This window comes from Cervus canadensis, chromosome 25 (assembly GCF_019320065.1).
Source record: "Cervus canadensis isolate Bull #8, Minnesota chromosome 25, ASM1932006v1, whole genome shotgun sequence".
NCBI lineage: Eukaryota > Metazoa > Chordata > Mammalia > Artiodactyla > Cervidae > Cervus > Cervus canadensis.
The window spans coordinates 36403796-36417674 of NC_057410.1; positions in this window are offsets into that span (position 1 = coordinate 36403796).

Genomic DNA, 13879 nt, shown 5'->3' on the forward strand with positions numbered 1-13879 from the left:
CACAACCACCACCCTCCCACGCATGGATGCATACAAAATTACTTCAGCACAGATGTTCATCCAAGAGTACACAGGATATGTCTGACCATAGGTGTATTTTGTTTACCTCTGCTGAGTGTTTAAAACTTAAAATTTATCTTCATCACTAAGGCATAAATATAAATTTCTGGGTTGTCTTGATAAGTGGAAAGACTTGGTATTGTTGGACATGTAATATCCATGTGGCCCTGAGAAATGAGCTAATTTCAAGGGCCATTTTCGTAAAGTTATGAAAAAGTGAAAAAAAAAAAATTCAGTAGTTTTTTAAAAAGCAGGCCAATGACAGGTACACAGAGAAGAGTATGTGTTTCAGAAAAAGGAGGAGGGAGTCAGCATGTTATTTACACATGCAAAGACTATCCTTAAATGTTTAAACTTCTGTCAGAATGAACCTGACCCCCCATCCACATCAATTACCTGACTGACCTACCTTGGGTTTATGTATTTGTATGTCTCTTTTAGGAACTCAAAAATAACGTAAAGTAATACTTTGCCAAATGAAAAAGATTTATTTCAGGGACCTGCTTTGTGGCACTGAACTTTGTCGTCATGAAGCAATAATGATGCAGGATGCACTAAGCCGGTTCTTTCATTTTTTTCTCTTCCTTATGAGCCCACTGTATGGGGCTCCTTAGCTCTTTGTGTGCATGTCCATCTTTATCTGGATAATTCTGTTCTTGCTGACACAAAGGACTCCTGCTTCTGGGACTTGGGCTCTGTTTTCCTAATTTGAGGTTGTTTATGTGCATTTCTATGTATGGGTGTTGGGGAGCATTGAGTGGGAAGCAGATAGGGTGAGTGCTGGGGATGGGAGTTGGTCTATTTTTCAGCAGGATTTCAGCTCAGATCGATCTGTCAAAGACATGAAACAAACAGCACCGTGGTTACTTTCTCAGGTACTACTTCTACTCTTGGCATTAAGAAGCCTGAATGAAGGTTTTTCCTCATCCTGTTACTGTTGTTAAAGAATGCTTGGTTCACACAAGATGTATTAAGCACTGTATAATTGTAGTTTCATATTTAAGATTTTTTTTTTTCTTAACAGATAGATCAAATTTTAGACCTAGAGTCTTATTATTTTAATTAAATCAAGACTTTGGAATTCAGTTAATAAGCCTCACAGGGATTGTCCAGGCTCTTAAAGGACCAAAATCTGAGGTTTTTGACAAGGAATCCACTCTAGTGTTCTTGCCTGGAGAGTCCCATGGACAGAGGAGACTGGCAGGCTACAGTCCATGGGCTCACGAAGAATTGGACATGACTGAGCAACTAACACCACACTACTGCTACACGAATGCCCTTACTCCCGTTTCTTTGAAATAGTGATCACACAGACACCTATATGTATCTTGCGACTGTTTAGATGCTTACAATGTTCATAAATTGAGGTTTTACTGAGTTAATTCCTTGCTCTGTTCTATGTACTGTGAGACAGCAGAGGACCCCAACCAGATCCTGGGCAGACTAGCAAACATAAAATGGTTTGATAAAACAAAAATTTATGGCACTGAGTGACTATGTCAACTTGAGGGGCCATGGCAGGGAATGACAGATTCTATTGCCGTTGCAGAGAAGACTATTGGAGATAATTCCTCCCATATCATGTCAACCTGAATTAATTAACACTTTCCTGGGAGAAACCTGAATTTGCATTTCAGCAAATTTAGCCAGTATGGGAAGAACAATAGGGCATGGATTGTACTGACTGTTCATGATCAAAGCAGTCACCAAAAAATGCAACTTAAAATTTTTCATATCATCCAAATAATTTCTTTCTGCCTAAATCTGATTTTATTTTGAATGAAAATTGTGAACAGACACAGAGAGAATAGAATCCCTTTCTCTTTGTACATTTTATTCTATAATTTAGTTTTTAATCCTTAATATATTTTGCAGCATATTTTCATGTCAGACACATATATCCATATCATTTAAAAGAGGTTCACTTCTTACTAAATTTCATTTTATGTTGTTGTTGTTGTTCAGTCACTAAATCCTTTCTGGCTCTTTGCGACCCCATGAACTGTAGTCTACCAGGCTTCTATGTCCATGGGATTTCACAGGCAAGGATACTGACGTGGGTTGCCATTTCCTTCTCCAGGGAATCTTCCTGACCCAGGGATCGAACCCGTGTCTCCTGCGTTGACAGGCAAGTTCTTTACCACTGAGCCACCAGGAAAGCCCAAACTAATGTTACATTAATAAAATTTTTTAAAAGAAACTCTTATAGTCTATATATTGATATTTGCATATGTATAACCATAGAATAAATTCTCAGAAGTGGAAGTGCTTGGCCAGAGTATGCACATTTTCAGTATTTATAACCATTATCAACTTTCATTCCATGACTTTTACAAGAATTTACATTCTCAAGTACACTCTAAGGGAATTTAAAATTTACAAACACTCTTACAAAAGTGTGGGCTTCCCTGATAGCTCAGTTGGTAAAGAATCCGCCTGCAATGCAGGAGACCCTGGTTCAATTCCTGGGTCAGGATGATCCACTGGAGAAGGGAAAGGCGACCCACTCCAGTATTCTTGGGCTTTCCTTGTGGTTCAGCTGGTAAAGAATCTGCCCAGAATGTGGAAGACCTGGGTTTGATCCCTGGGTTGGGAAGATCCCCTGGAGAAGGGAAAAGCTAACCACTCCAGTATTCTGGCCTAGAGAATACCATCGACTCTATAGTCTGTGGGATCACAAAGAGTCGGACACAACTGAGTGGCTTTCACTTCACTTTACACAGTGTATATTGTTAATCTGATCCTCATGCTTTAAAATGTACTAATTATTAGTGAGAGTTTAACATCTTTGATCATATATTGTTCTGCTATGAATTGCTTGTACCAGTCTATTCTCTTTTTTTGTTTTCTTTTGGGTTGTTTTCCTTTTACTTCTTTAACTCTATTTCTTATGAATGTCAATATTTCTACATTTGGCAAATACATTATTTAATTTGTCACTGTGTCACTTGTTAGTACCCTTCACTATTCCCAAAACTCCTGCATATTTTGATCATGTCAGACTGCAGAGATGAAGTTGTTTTCACCAATATTTGTGTCAAATTAACAGTAAAAATAAAAATGCAGTCAAATGAGTGAGGTCAGTTAAAAGAAAAGTTATAAAACCTTGACTTTTATATTGACTCTGTCTGATTTTTAGATTACCTAAATTCTTTTGTACTGTCAGATAAATAATATGAGGTTGGTACAAGGTAGTGTAGATTTTTGGTCTTCCTCTTATTTCTATTTCAATTCTGCTTTCTCAACCTTTTTTTTTTTTGGTATTTTTAAAAACTGAAGTATTGTAGATGTATAATATTGAGTAAGTTACAAGTGTACAGTACCATGATTTACAATTTTTAAATGTTATACTTCATTTATAGTTATTATAAAATATTCACTGTATTTCCCATGTTGTACACTATACCTTTGGAGCTTGTTTCATAATGGTTTGCACTTCTTAATCCTACCACTATATTACCTCTCCTCCTCCCCTCTCCCTACTGATAACCTCTGATTTGTTCTCCTTTTCTTTCAGTCTGATTCTTTTTTTTTTTTTTTTTAGTTATATTTACTAGTTTGTTTTAGTTTTTGGATTCCACATTAAAAAAATTTTTTTTTGTGATATCATACAGTGTCTTTCTTTGTCTGACTTACCTCGCTTAGCATAATACACTCAAAGCCCATCCATGTTGTTACCAATGGCAAAGTTTCATTCATTTTTATGGTTGAGAAGTATTCCACTGTATATCTACCCATTTATCTATCTACAGTGGGCTTCCCAGGTAGCTCAGCTGGTAAAGAATCCACTTGCAATGCAGGAGAGCCTAATTTGATTCCTAGGTTGGGAAGATCCCCTGGAGAAGGGATAGGCTACCCACTCTAGTATTCTTGGGTTTCCCTGGTGGTTCAGATGGTAAAGAATCCACCTGCAATCCAGGAGACCTGGGTTCAATCCCCGGGTTGGGAAGATCCCCTGGAGAAGGGCATGACAACCCACCCCAGTATTCTTGCCTGGAGAATCCTCATGGACAAAGGTTCCTGGCAGGCTACAGTCCATGGGATTGCAAAGAGCCAGACATGACTGAGTGACTAAGCACAATACCCATCTCATCTGTCTACACTACATCTTCTTTAGCTGTTCATCTTTTGATGGACACTTAGGTTGCTTCCATATTTTGGCAATTGTAAACAATGCTGCTATGAACATTGATGTGCATGTATCTTTTAAAATAATTGTGTGATTTTTTTGTTTGTTTGTTTTTTTGGATATATACCGAGGGGTGGAATTGCTGGGTCCTATGGTAGTTCAATTTTTAGTTTTTTTGAGAAACTTCCAAACTGTTTCTAAATGGCTGTACCAATTCACATTACCACTACCACCAACAGTGTATGAGGGCTCCCTTTCTTCCCATCCTTGCCAATATTTGTCATTTGTGTTCTTTTTCATGATAGCCACTCTGACAGGTGTGAGGTGACATACACTGTAGTTTTGCTTTGCATTTCCCAGATGATTAGGAATGTTGAGCATCTTTTCTTGTGCCTCTTGGGCATCTGCATGAAAAAATATCTATTACGGTCTCCTACCCATAAGGAAATCCTAGTCTTAAATAACATATGAGGTCAGATAAATGTAACTGATATATAAAGACCATTTCATTTGAAAGGAACAGAATACTTATTCAAGTGCACATGGAACATTCTCCAGGATAGAACACATGCTGGATCACAAAACAAGCTCCTGTAAATTTAGGAAAACTGAAATCATATCAAGCATCTTTTCCAACTTCAATACTATGAGGTTATAAGTCAACTATATGAAAAAACTGCAAAAAAAAAAAACCACATAAACACATGGAAACTAAACAATATGCTAGTAAACAGCCAAGTGGATCACTAAAGAAATCAAACAGGAAATATAAAATAAAATACCTAGAGACAAATGAAAACAAAAACTCTATGATCCAAAACCTATGTGATGCAGCAAAAGCAGTTCTAAGAGGAAAGTTTATGGTAATACAAACTTACCACAGGAAACAAGAACAATCTCCAGTAACATAAGTGTAGTGTTGTTGCTCTGTCATGTCCAACTCTTTGCAACCAGATGGACTGTAGCCCACCAGGCTCCTCTGTCCATGGGGATTCTCCAGGCAAGAATACTAGAGTGGGTTGCCATTCTCTTCTCCAGGGGATCTTCCTGACACAGGTACTGAACCCAGGTCTCCTGCATTTTGGGCAGATTTACCATCTGAGCCAGCAGGGAAGCCATACACCTAAAAACACTAGAAAAGGAAAAACAAACAAAACCCAAAGTTAGTAGAATGAAAGAAATCATAAAGATTAGAGCAGAAATAAGTGAAAATAGAGAATAAAAAAGAAAAAAAAAAAAACCCAAAAAACTAAAAGGTAGTTCTTTGAAAAGATAAATAAAATTAATAAATGTTTAGCTAGACTCTCAGGAAAAAAAAGAGAGAGGGGGCCTAAGTCAATAAAATCAGAAATGAAAAAGGACACCAGAGAAATATAAAGGATTGTAAGAGACTACTATGAACAATAATATACCAATAAAATGGACAACCTAAAAGAAATGGATAAATTCTTAGAAATGTATAATCTGCCAAGACTGAACCAGGAAGAAATAGAAAATATAAATAGACCAATTAGCAGTAATAAAATTAAATCAGTAATTTTAAATTCCCAACAAACAAAAGTCTAAGAGCAGATGGCTTCAAAGGTGAATTCTATCAAACATTTAGAGAAGAGTTAACACCTGTCCTTCTCAAACTATTCTAAAGAATTCCTGAGGAAGGAACACTTTTGAATTCATTCTATGAAGCCAGCATCACCTTGATACCAAATCAGATAAAATATCCTTCCTCAATCTTCTTTCTTTTTTCCTGTGTACTAAAGGACTCTGTGGGAATTTTTGTTTCACTCTCAAGGTGACACTTAGTGGTAAGGAGACTGTTATGAACAGTTTAATAAATAAAACATAGAAGGATAAATCTGAACACATAGGTAATAGATCTGTTATTATAAATTAAGTATCCCAAAAGTGTAGATTATGATACCTGTTCCCTGATTTGGGGGGACCTCAAAATAATTAATTATGTCATAAATACGTAAATATCTTGACCTTTCTCATGTCTTACTGAGAATCACCTATTGTCTGCAGGAGAAGGGGGAATAGTTGAGAAGAGCTAACCTATGTCATGGTCTACCATGGATTGCTGTTCATTCATTAAGTTGTGTCTGGCTCTTTGTGACCCCATGGTCTGCAGCACACCAGGCTTCCCTGTTCTTCACTATCTCCTGGAGTTTGCTCAGACTCATGTCCATTGAGTTGGTGATCCCCTCCAACCATCTCATCCTCTGTTGCCCCCTTCCCCTCCTGCCCTCAGTCTTTCCCAGCATCAGGGTCTTTTCCAGTAAGTTGGCTCTTCATGTCAGGGGCCAAAGTATTGGAACTTCAGCATCAGCATCAGTCCTTCCAATGAATATTCAGCACTGATTTCCTTTGGGATTATTACTATATGTTCACTGCCATGTTTCATCCTTCTAGTAACCTGTTAAGAAATGGGCAAACAGTTCCTAACCTTTACAGGTGAGAAAATTGAGGCTTTGGGATCTTAAATAATTTGTATACATGGTAAAAATGAGATTTGAACACAGGACTAGATGTTTTCATCCTTTCCCCCACACCCCCAAACAAGTGTAAGATTGACAGACAGTTTTGGGGGCTAGGGGGTTTTGTTTTTCTTATTTTTTCTAACTAAAAAAAAAAAATTTTTTTTTTTGGACACAGTACCTGACATAGATTCTCAAAACATATTTGTTGAACAACTTTGAGTGGAGTTAATGGCCGTGTTCTTTCTTTATAACCTATTGGAACTAAGTAGGATGCAATATTTACCCTCCTCTGATGTTGTCATAAAGACTTTTTATCCCCTCAGACAAATTCTAAAAAGTGTTTAGTCCTGGTTTTCATCATTTAAGATTTACTGGTTGGATTTTTGAAGCTCATGCTGGCTGCTGGAGAGAAAGAGTTACAGGATTCTGTTGCTTTGCATTTACAGTCATTTGACTACAAAGCTTTAACATGCCTAAACTGGAGATGTTATATGCCCATATTTAAAAAGGATAAGCATACCTTATTTTCAAATTAAACCTTCAAAATGAAATCAATTGTAGGCCACACACACACATACACAAGGTAAATTGCAGGCCACATTACTTATTCAACAAACACTTAAGTGTTGACCCAGTATTCACCACTGTGCTGGGTATTAGGGATATTATATTGAATACATTATCTCATGTAAACATAAAATGCTTTTCAATAGAAAGAGAATGTTTTAATGTATTGTGACATAAAACTGAGTAAAAGTTTGCTTGTCAGAAATATTTTTTAGAAAACTAGTAACAGTTACCCATTTAGGAAAATTGCCCCATGCAGACACCTCTGATAAAGAGTAAATGTGGTAACACACTTAGGCAATTCTACTTCTCTAATATGCTTCATGAAGATATTAAGGCAATGGCCAGATAAAGCAACTGTACTGACTGAATTTGTTATTCATTTCAGCTAAACAATTGATTTTATTTTCATCTGATTGGCAGTTGGTTAGCTGTTTATACATAGCGTTTCACACAAGTTATTTTTCCTTTGTATTCTGAATTTAATGCTTGCTGGCAAGTTTCATATTTATTCTGAAAAGGAGAGTAAAAAAGCAAAATAAACAAAAAGGCTCAGGAAGATGTATGCCTTGAATGCTTTCTTTGCTGTTTGTGCAGTTATGCATTTTGAATAGTTTTCCATTTATTTGTATTCTCTGTAGTCATACACTGAAGTATACTTATTTTGTGAATAAGTCTTAGAAATTTTTTTTTTTTTTTTACAAAATAGAAAAGAAGTAGAAACTGGATATACATTAAGGAATTTGAGAAAAAAATGAAGAGTTTCATTTAAGCTTATATCCAACAAAATTAGCAGTTAAAATGTGCTTTATAAAAATATTTTCCAGTTTTTTATGAAAAGATTTTCTTTTTTATTTGCAATAGAAAGACAGCAAAAACAGATAGAAGAAGATAGTAAACCAATGATCCAAGAGGATTAAAAGATTAATGCCAGGCAGAGGGAGTTTCTTTGTTTTGTGCAGCAAGGTTATGCAGAGCGGGTTACCTTTCTGCCAAAAAGAGACTCAGTCCGAAAATGCTCTTTATCATTGAGAGTGTAGCTTGCCCTTCATCACTTGGGGTATGTAAGAGGCATAGTTAAAGAATGCCTCTATAAGAAACATAATAGCATATTACTCATATGCTGAAATTCTAGGGCTCTTTCAGTTAGAAGAGAGAATCCTTGTGTTACCCTAAATATCAAAGTCTGTAATTCCACTCAGAAAATAGACCAATTCAATAAACAGTAGCTTATTATAATGCTCTGCATTGATGGATCTTAAGTCCTCAATTTCTGTACCAAACAGGCTTCTTTTTGTGGTAGAAAAAACTCAAGTTCCATCTTTTATCTTGCACAACTTCACTATGATTGGCTTAAGGACTAGATATAGGCTGAGATTTTAAATATTGCTTTAAAACACGAAGCAGTAGATTTAACAAAATTCCATCTTTTGTGGGCTGTTTCAATGATGGATGAGAATTAAGGCAGAGTTGATAATGACACTTTCATAATCACATAGATGAAATCGTTCCAAATTGACTAGAAATGGTCAAGCTACTTTCTGTATGTGAATGTGGTAAACAAAGATAATCTCAGTTAGTGAGATATTTATTATTAAATTAAGAAATAGTGGAGGTCACTGGACATAGAGAAAGGTGCTTAATCTCAACAATGAACAACAAACCTTATTAGCAATTATAAAAATAAAAATTGAAATGGCGATATCTATTGACCAGATTGGCTAAAATTAGGGGGTAAGAATCACATTGAAAGGCAGCTACTAATGTTATTAAGAAAAGTTGAAAATATATATACCATATGGCTCAGAAATTCCAGGAATACTTTAAAGACATGCTTGCACATGTGCCCCAGAATCTATGCATGATGGAAAAATAAACTAGAATACTAAACAGTAATGTAAATAAACAAAAGACAGTTATAAGCAACACCTAGAAATTATGGAAGTTGTCACAACTGAAAGTTTCAACAAAGAAATTATCACACATTGTTGTTGTTTAGTCACTAAGTCACGTCTGACTCTCTGCAACTCCATGGACTGTAGCCCACCAGTATTCCCAGTAAGAATACTGGAGTGGGTTGTCATTTCCTTCTCCAATGGCATAAAAATGCCTTTATTATGAGTCTATTCCTGTGAAATTCAAAAACAGACAAAACCAAATTCTGTTATTTAGGAATGTATACACATAAAGAATAGCTCTAAAAAGAAAAGCAAGACAATGATTAACACAAATAAGATAGCGTTTATCAATGGGGGAGAGTGATACATAGAGGTTTTTCTGGGATGCTGATGGTATTTTATTTCTTGACCTGGATTGTATTGTTTGTTTAAATAATTGTCAAAGAGTATATATATATTTTAAGTATTTTTCTATGTGAATGTTATATCTGTAATAAAAAGTAAAACACATACACATAATTCAAGACTACTGTCTGTGGAATGTGACTGTATGATATCTAATACACTAAAATGGGCCTGATTATAGGGACAGTTCAGGGCTGGCAGCTAAGAGCCAAGTGCACACTGGATTCAAGATGCCTCTCTTTCATGTAACATCACTGACTGACTATGATTCAGGATTGTGTTGTTATCACATAAAATGACTCTTCAATAAAATCCTGTTTGAGTCTATTAACTTCATTCATTCCTGTAATCATCCACTTAGTCTTACCTTGGCTTAGGGATAAAAAAATATTAGACATTATTTTAAATTAAATGAGAATGGTTGGGAATCTGAGAACTGGTCTGGGCTCCTTCATTTCCATTCCAGCTCTGTTGTCTTTCTAAACAACCTGCAAATTTGTTCTTTGTCAATCTCCTTTTGCCTCAAGTGACACAGCCTGTATTCCATAGATAGCAAAGCAGAAAATACATTCAACATTTTTTTTTTTATCATCTCCAAACACATGAGCAAAGGAATATCTGAAAGATGTTTTCATCTGGCTAATTAGATTAGAAATCTCAGGAAAACAGTCTTATTTGCTATATTTCTGATGGAGGTGCTTCTGTCTCTGGTTGAGAATCTTGCAGGAACAGATTTCTCCCTTGACACTTCCTGTTGGAGCCTCAGTAGGCAAAAAGGAAAGCAACTTTTTCTTTCTCATCAACTGGGAAAGATAAATTTTTGGATTGTCCCACCCGCTTCCATCACTTCATGGCAAATAGATGGGGAAACAATGCAAACAGTGAGAGACTATTATTTTCTTGGGCTCCAAAATCACTGCAGATGCTGACTGTAGCCATGAAATTAAAAGACGCTTTCCTCTTGGAAGAAAAGCTATGACCAACCTGGACTGCAATATTAAAAAGCAGAGACATTACTTTACTGACAAAGGTCCATCTAGTCAAAGCTATGGTTTTTCCAGTAGTCATGTATGGATGTAAGAGTTGGACCATAAAGAAAGCTGAGTGCTGAAGAATCGATGCTTTTGAACTGAGGTGTTGGAGAAGTCCCTTGGACTGCAAGAAGTTCCAACCAATCAATCCTAAAGGAAACCAGTCCGGAATATTCACTGGAAAGATTGATGCTGAAGCTGAAACTCCAATACTTTGACCACCTGATGGGAAGAACTGATTCATTGGAAAAGACCCTGATGCTGGGAAAGATTGAAGGCGGGAGGAGAAAGGAGACCACAGAGGATGAGATGGTTGAATGGCATCACTGACTCGATGGACATGAGTTTGAGCAGGCTCTGGGAGTTGGTGATGGACAGGGATGCCTGGTGTGCTGCAGTCCATGGGGTCGCAAACAGTTGGACATGATTGAGTGACTGAACTGAACTGAACTGAAACTTGGATTGTAGATAACTTCTGTACAAAGGCCATGACTTTTTAATTTTTTAAGTACATATATAGCATGGAATTGGGCAGAGTGCCAGGAAACAAATGCTTTTTGGTAAATGTTGTCATATCTCCACCCCCCACCCCCCAATTTTTGTATTTCAGTGCAATACTCATGGAGTCCTCAGTTTTTAATATATGCAAGTCAGATGGTGAAATATAAAACACTTCTCTATTTGAAATATTTTTTATGGTTTATGAATGTGAATACTTATAAATGATTATCCTTTCATTCTTTCTTTGCCTTTCATTCATCAGTTGATAGTGAGTTCTCTAAATGAAGCAGTGTAGTTTTTCTTTGTGCTCTCCATGGCATTTAAACATGATGCTGAGAATACATATATGCTTAATAAATTCTTGCCACCTTTGATTTCATCCCTTAAAAAAAGATACACGTTTTGTGAAGTGCTTAAAAAATAGATTCAATGGTGGCTCAGTGGTAAAGAATCCACCTGCTCATGCAGGAGACAGGGTTTGATCTCTGATCTGGGAAAATCCCACATGTCCTGGAGCCACTAAACTCATACACTACAACTACTGAGACTGGGCTCTACAGCTCAGGAGCTCCAACTACTGAGCCCACGTGCCGCAGCTGCTGAAGCCCATGCACCCTAGAGCCTGTGCTCGACAAAAGGAGATGCCCCTGCAAATGAGAATCCCATGCACCACAGGTAGAGGTTAGCCTCCTCTCGCCATAGGTAGGGAAAAGCCCTAGAACAACCAAAACTAACTAAATAAATAGATGATTTTAAAAAAATACATACAAAACCCTGTCTTGAGATTCTTACTTAACACAGTCCAGGGCAAGTAACATATGTTGTTGGAAATGCAATGTCAAAAATACACAAGGAAAGAATAATATTGTGTGTGATAAGCAGGGAAAAAAATCCACAGAGAGAAGCCAAAGACAATGAAAACATAAAGTAATTATGACTTCTGTCTACTGAGGTCTTCCTTCCATTGTCCAGTGTCATTTGCTTCCCTTTAAAAGCTGTTGTAGGTTCTAGTCAAGAAATTAAGGACCCCTGTATTTGTGATAGTAAAAGATGAACTCTTCAGAGCATCTCTAAAATTCTAGTATTTAGTTTTCAATGTTAAATTTCACTGAAATACTCTAATAGACGGCAAGGCATGCTATACAGAGTATAGGCCAAGGATTCTTAAATGAAGTCCACAGAAGGGATTCCAAGACCCTTGGGGACCTTGATGTTGTATATAAAATTGAGTCTGTGCACACTGACACTCTTCTGAGTTTTCTCACCTTTCATCTGGGATTCTTGACCTTTACTTCCTCCAGGTTAAGAATCACTGCTTCGAAGTAACCCTGCATTTATCCTATGTCCTACAGTCAGCCATCTGAGGCTGACTGGACAAGAGGATCTGAGAAAGATCCTTCCCACAAAGGCTCAGATGGCATTTTGCAAAGATGACAGTCTTCACCATGCTTCAGTTTAGGGCTGTTCGGGGAATCCCTTTCCAGAATTCAAGTATCATGCTGAAAATACCAGAGGCTATTAATACTGCATGTATATTTATTTTCATGACTTGGCAAGGGTGTGAACTGCGACACACAATCTTTGCACAAGGATACTGTGAAAGTTGGCTAGCAACCAGACAGATGTCTGGGGTTTGGCATGGTGTCCTCCTCCTCCTCCTTGTATGCTGCAGAATGGTCCACAGAGAGCATTTGTATTTCCATTCTCTGTAGCCTAGCCTCTTCTATTAAAAAAAAATATTTTGGAGTGTAATAGATATACTATGAATTCAATTTTGAGTGTACAATTCAATCATTTTTTAGTCTATTCACTGAATTATGCAACCATCACCAGTATCTAATTTTAAAACTTTCTATTTTTAAGACTCTCTTCTAAGCATTTTCTTCTAATATCTCTGAAACAATATTATGTTTCATTTATTTTTTAAAAGAAGATCTGTGTTCTGAAATTGCCCCTGTGGATGACTGGCAGTCACATGGTTTAAGGGGAGAGGAGTCTTGTCTTGACAATATGTGTTGGTGCCACCCCTTCTAGTGTCATGATTAACTCTTTGTTACTCAGTGTTTACAAAGAGGGAACTCATCAGTTTTTTAAATGTAGGTAATGTCTCCTTGAGCTTTCCTGGTGGCTCAGATGGTAAAGCATCTGTCTGCAATGCGGAAGACCCGGGTTCGATCCCCAGGTTGGGAAGATCTCCCATGTCTCCTAGACAAGAAAAAAAAAAAAGGATTATTTGAATATGCCATTTTTAAAAATAATAAGCAGTGAATATTTGTAATTTCAGAAGGCCCAACACAATGAAACTTGCATGAAATTTTCATGCTCATCCCACCGACTTTGCAAAACTTTGAAAGAAAATCCTATAGTTTAGGGTTTCTAAAAGTAAAGTAACTTGCTCTTGCTTGACCCAAAAAGTTATAATAGTGTGGGTTTTTTTGGTGATTATATACAAAGAGTTAAAAATATTCTCAATCTCAAACTTTATTCTTTCATTTAATCTCAAATTTACTAAGTACTTATTATCTGCCAAGAAAGGTAGTGGGGAGGAAGATACAGTCTCAACTGTAAGGAATGCATATTTTTGCTGAAACTTTTTCTACCCTCTTTATTAATTTATTACCTTATAGCTTTGCAAAGTGTTTGCATTTCCATCTTCAGCAAATTTATTAACTGATTAATTCTTGGTCTCTATATTTTTGGTGGTAGTTTGGTCGCTAAGTCAAGTCTGACTCTTGTGACCCTATGAACTGTAACCCACCAGGCTCCTCTGTCCACGGGATTCTCCAGGCAAGAATACTGGAGTGGCTT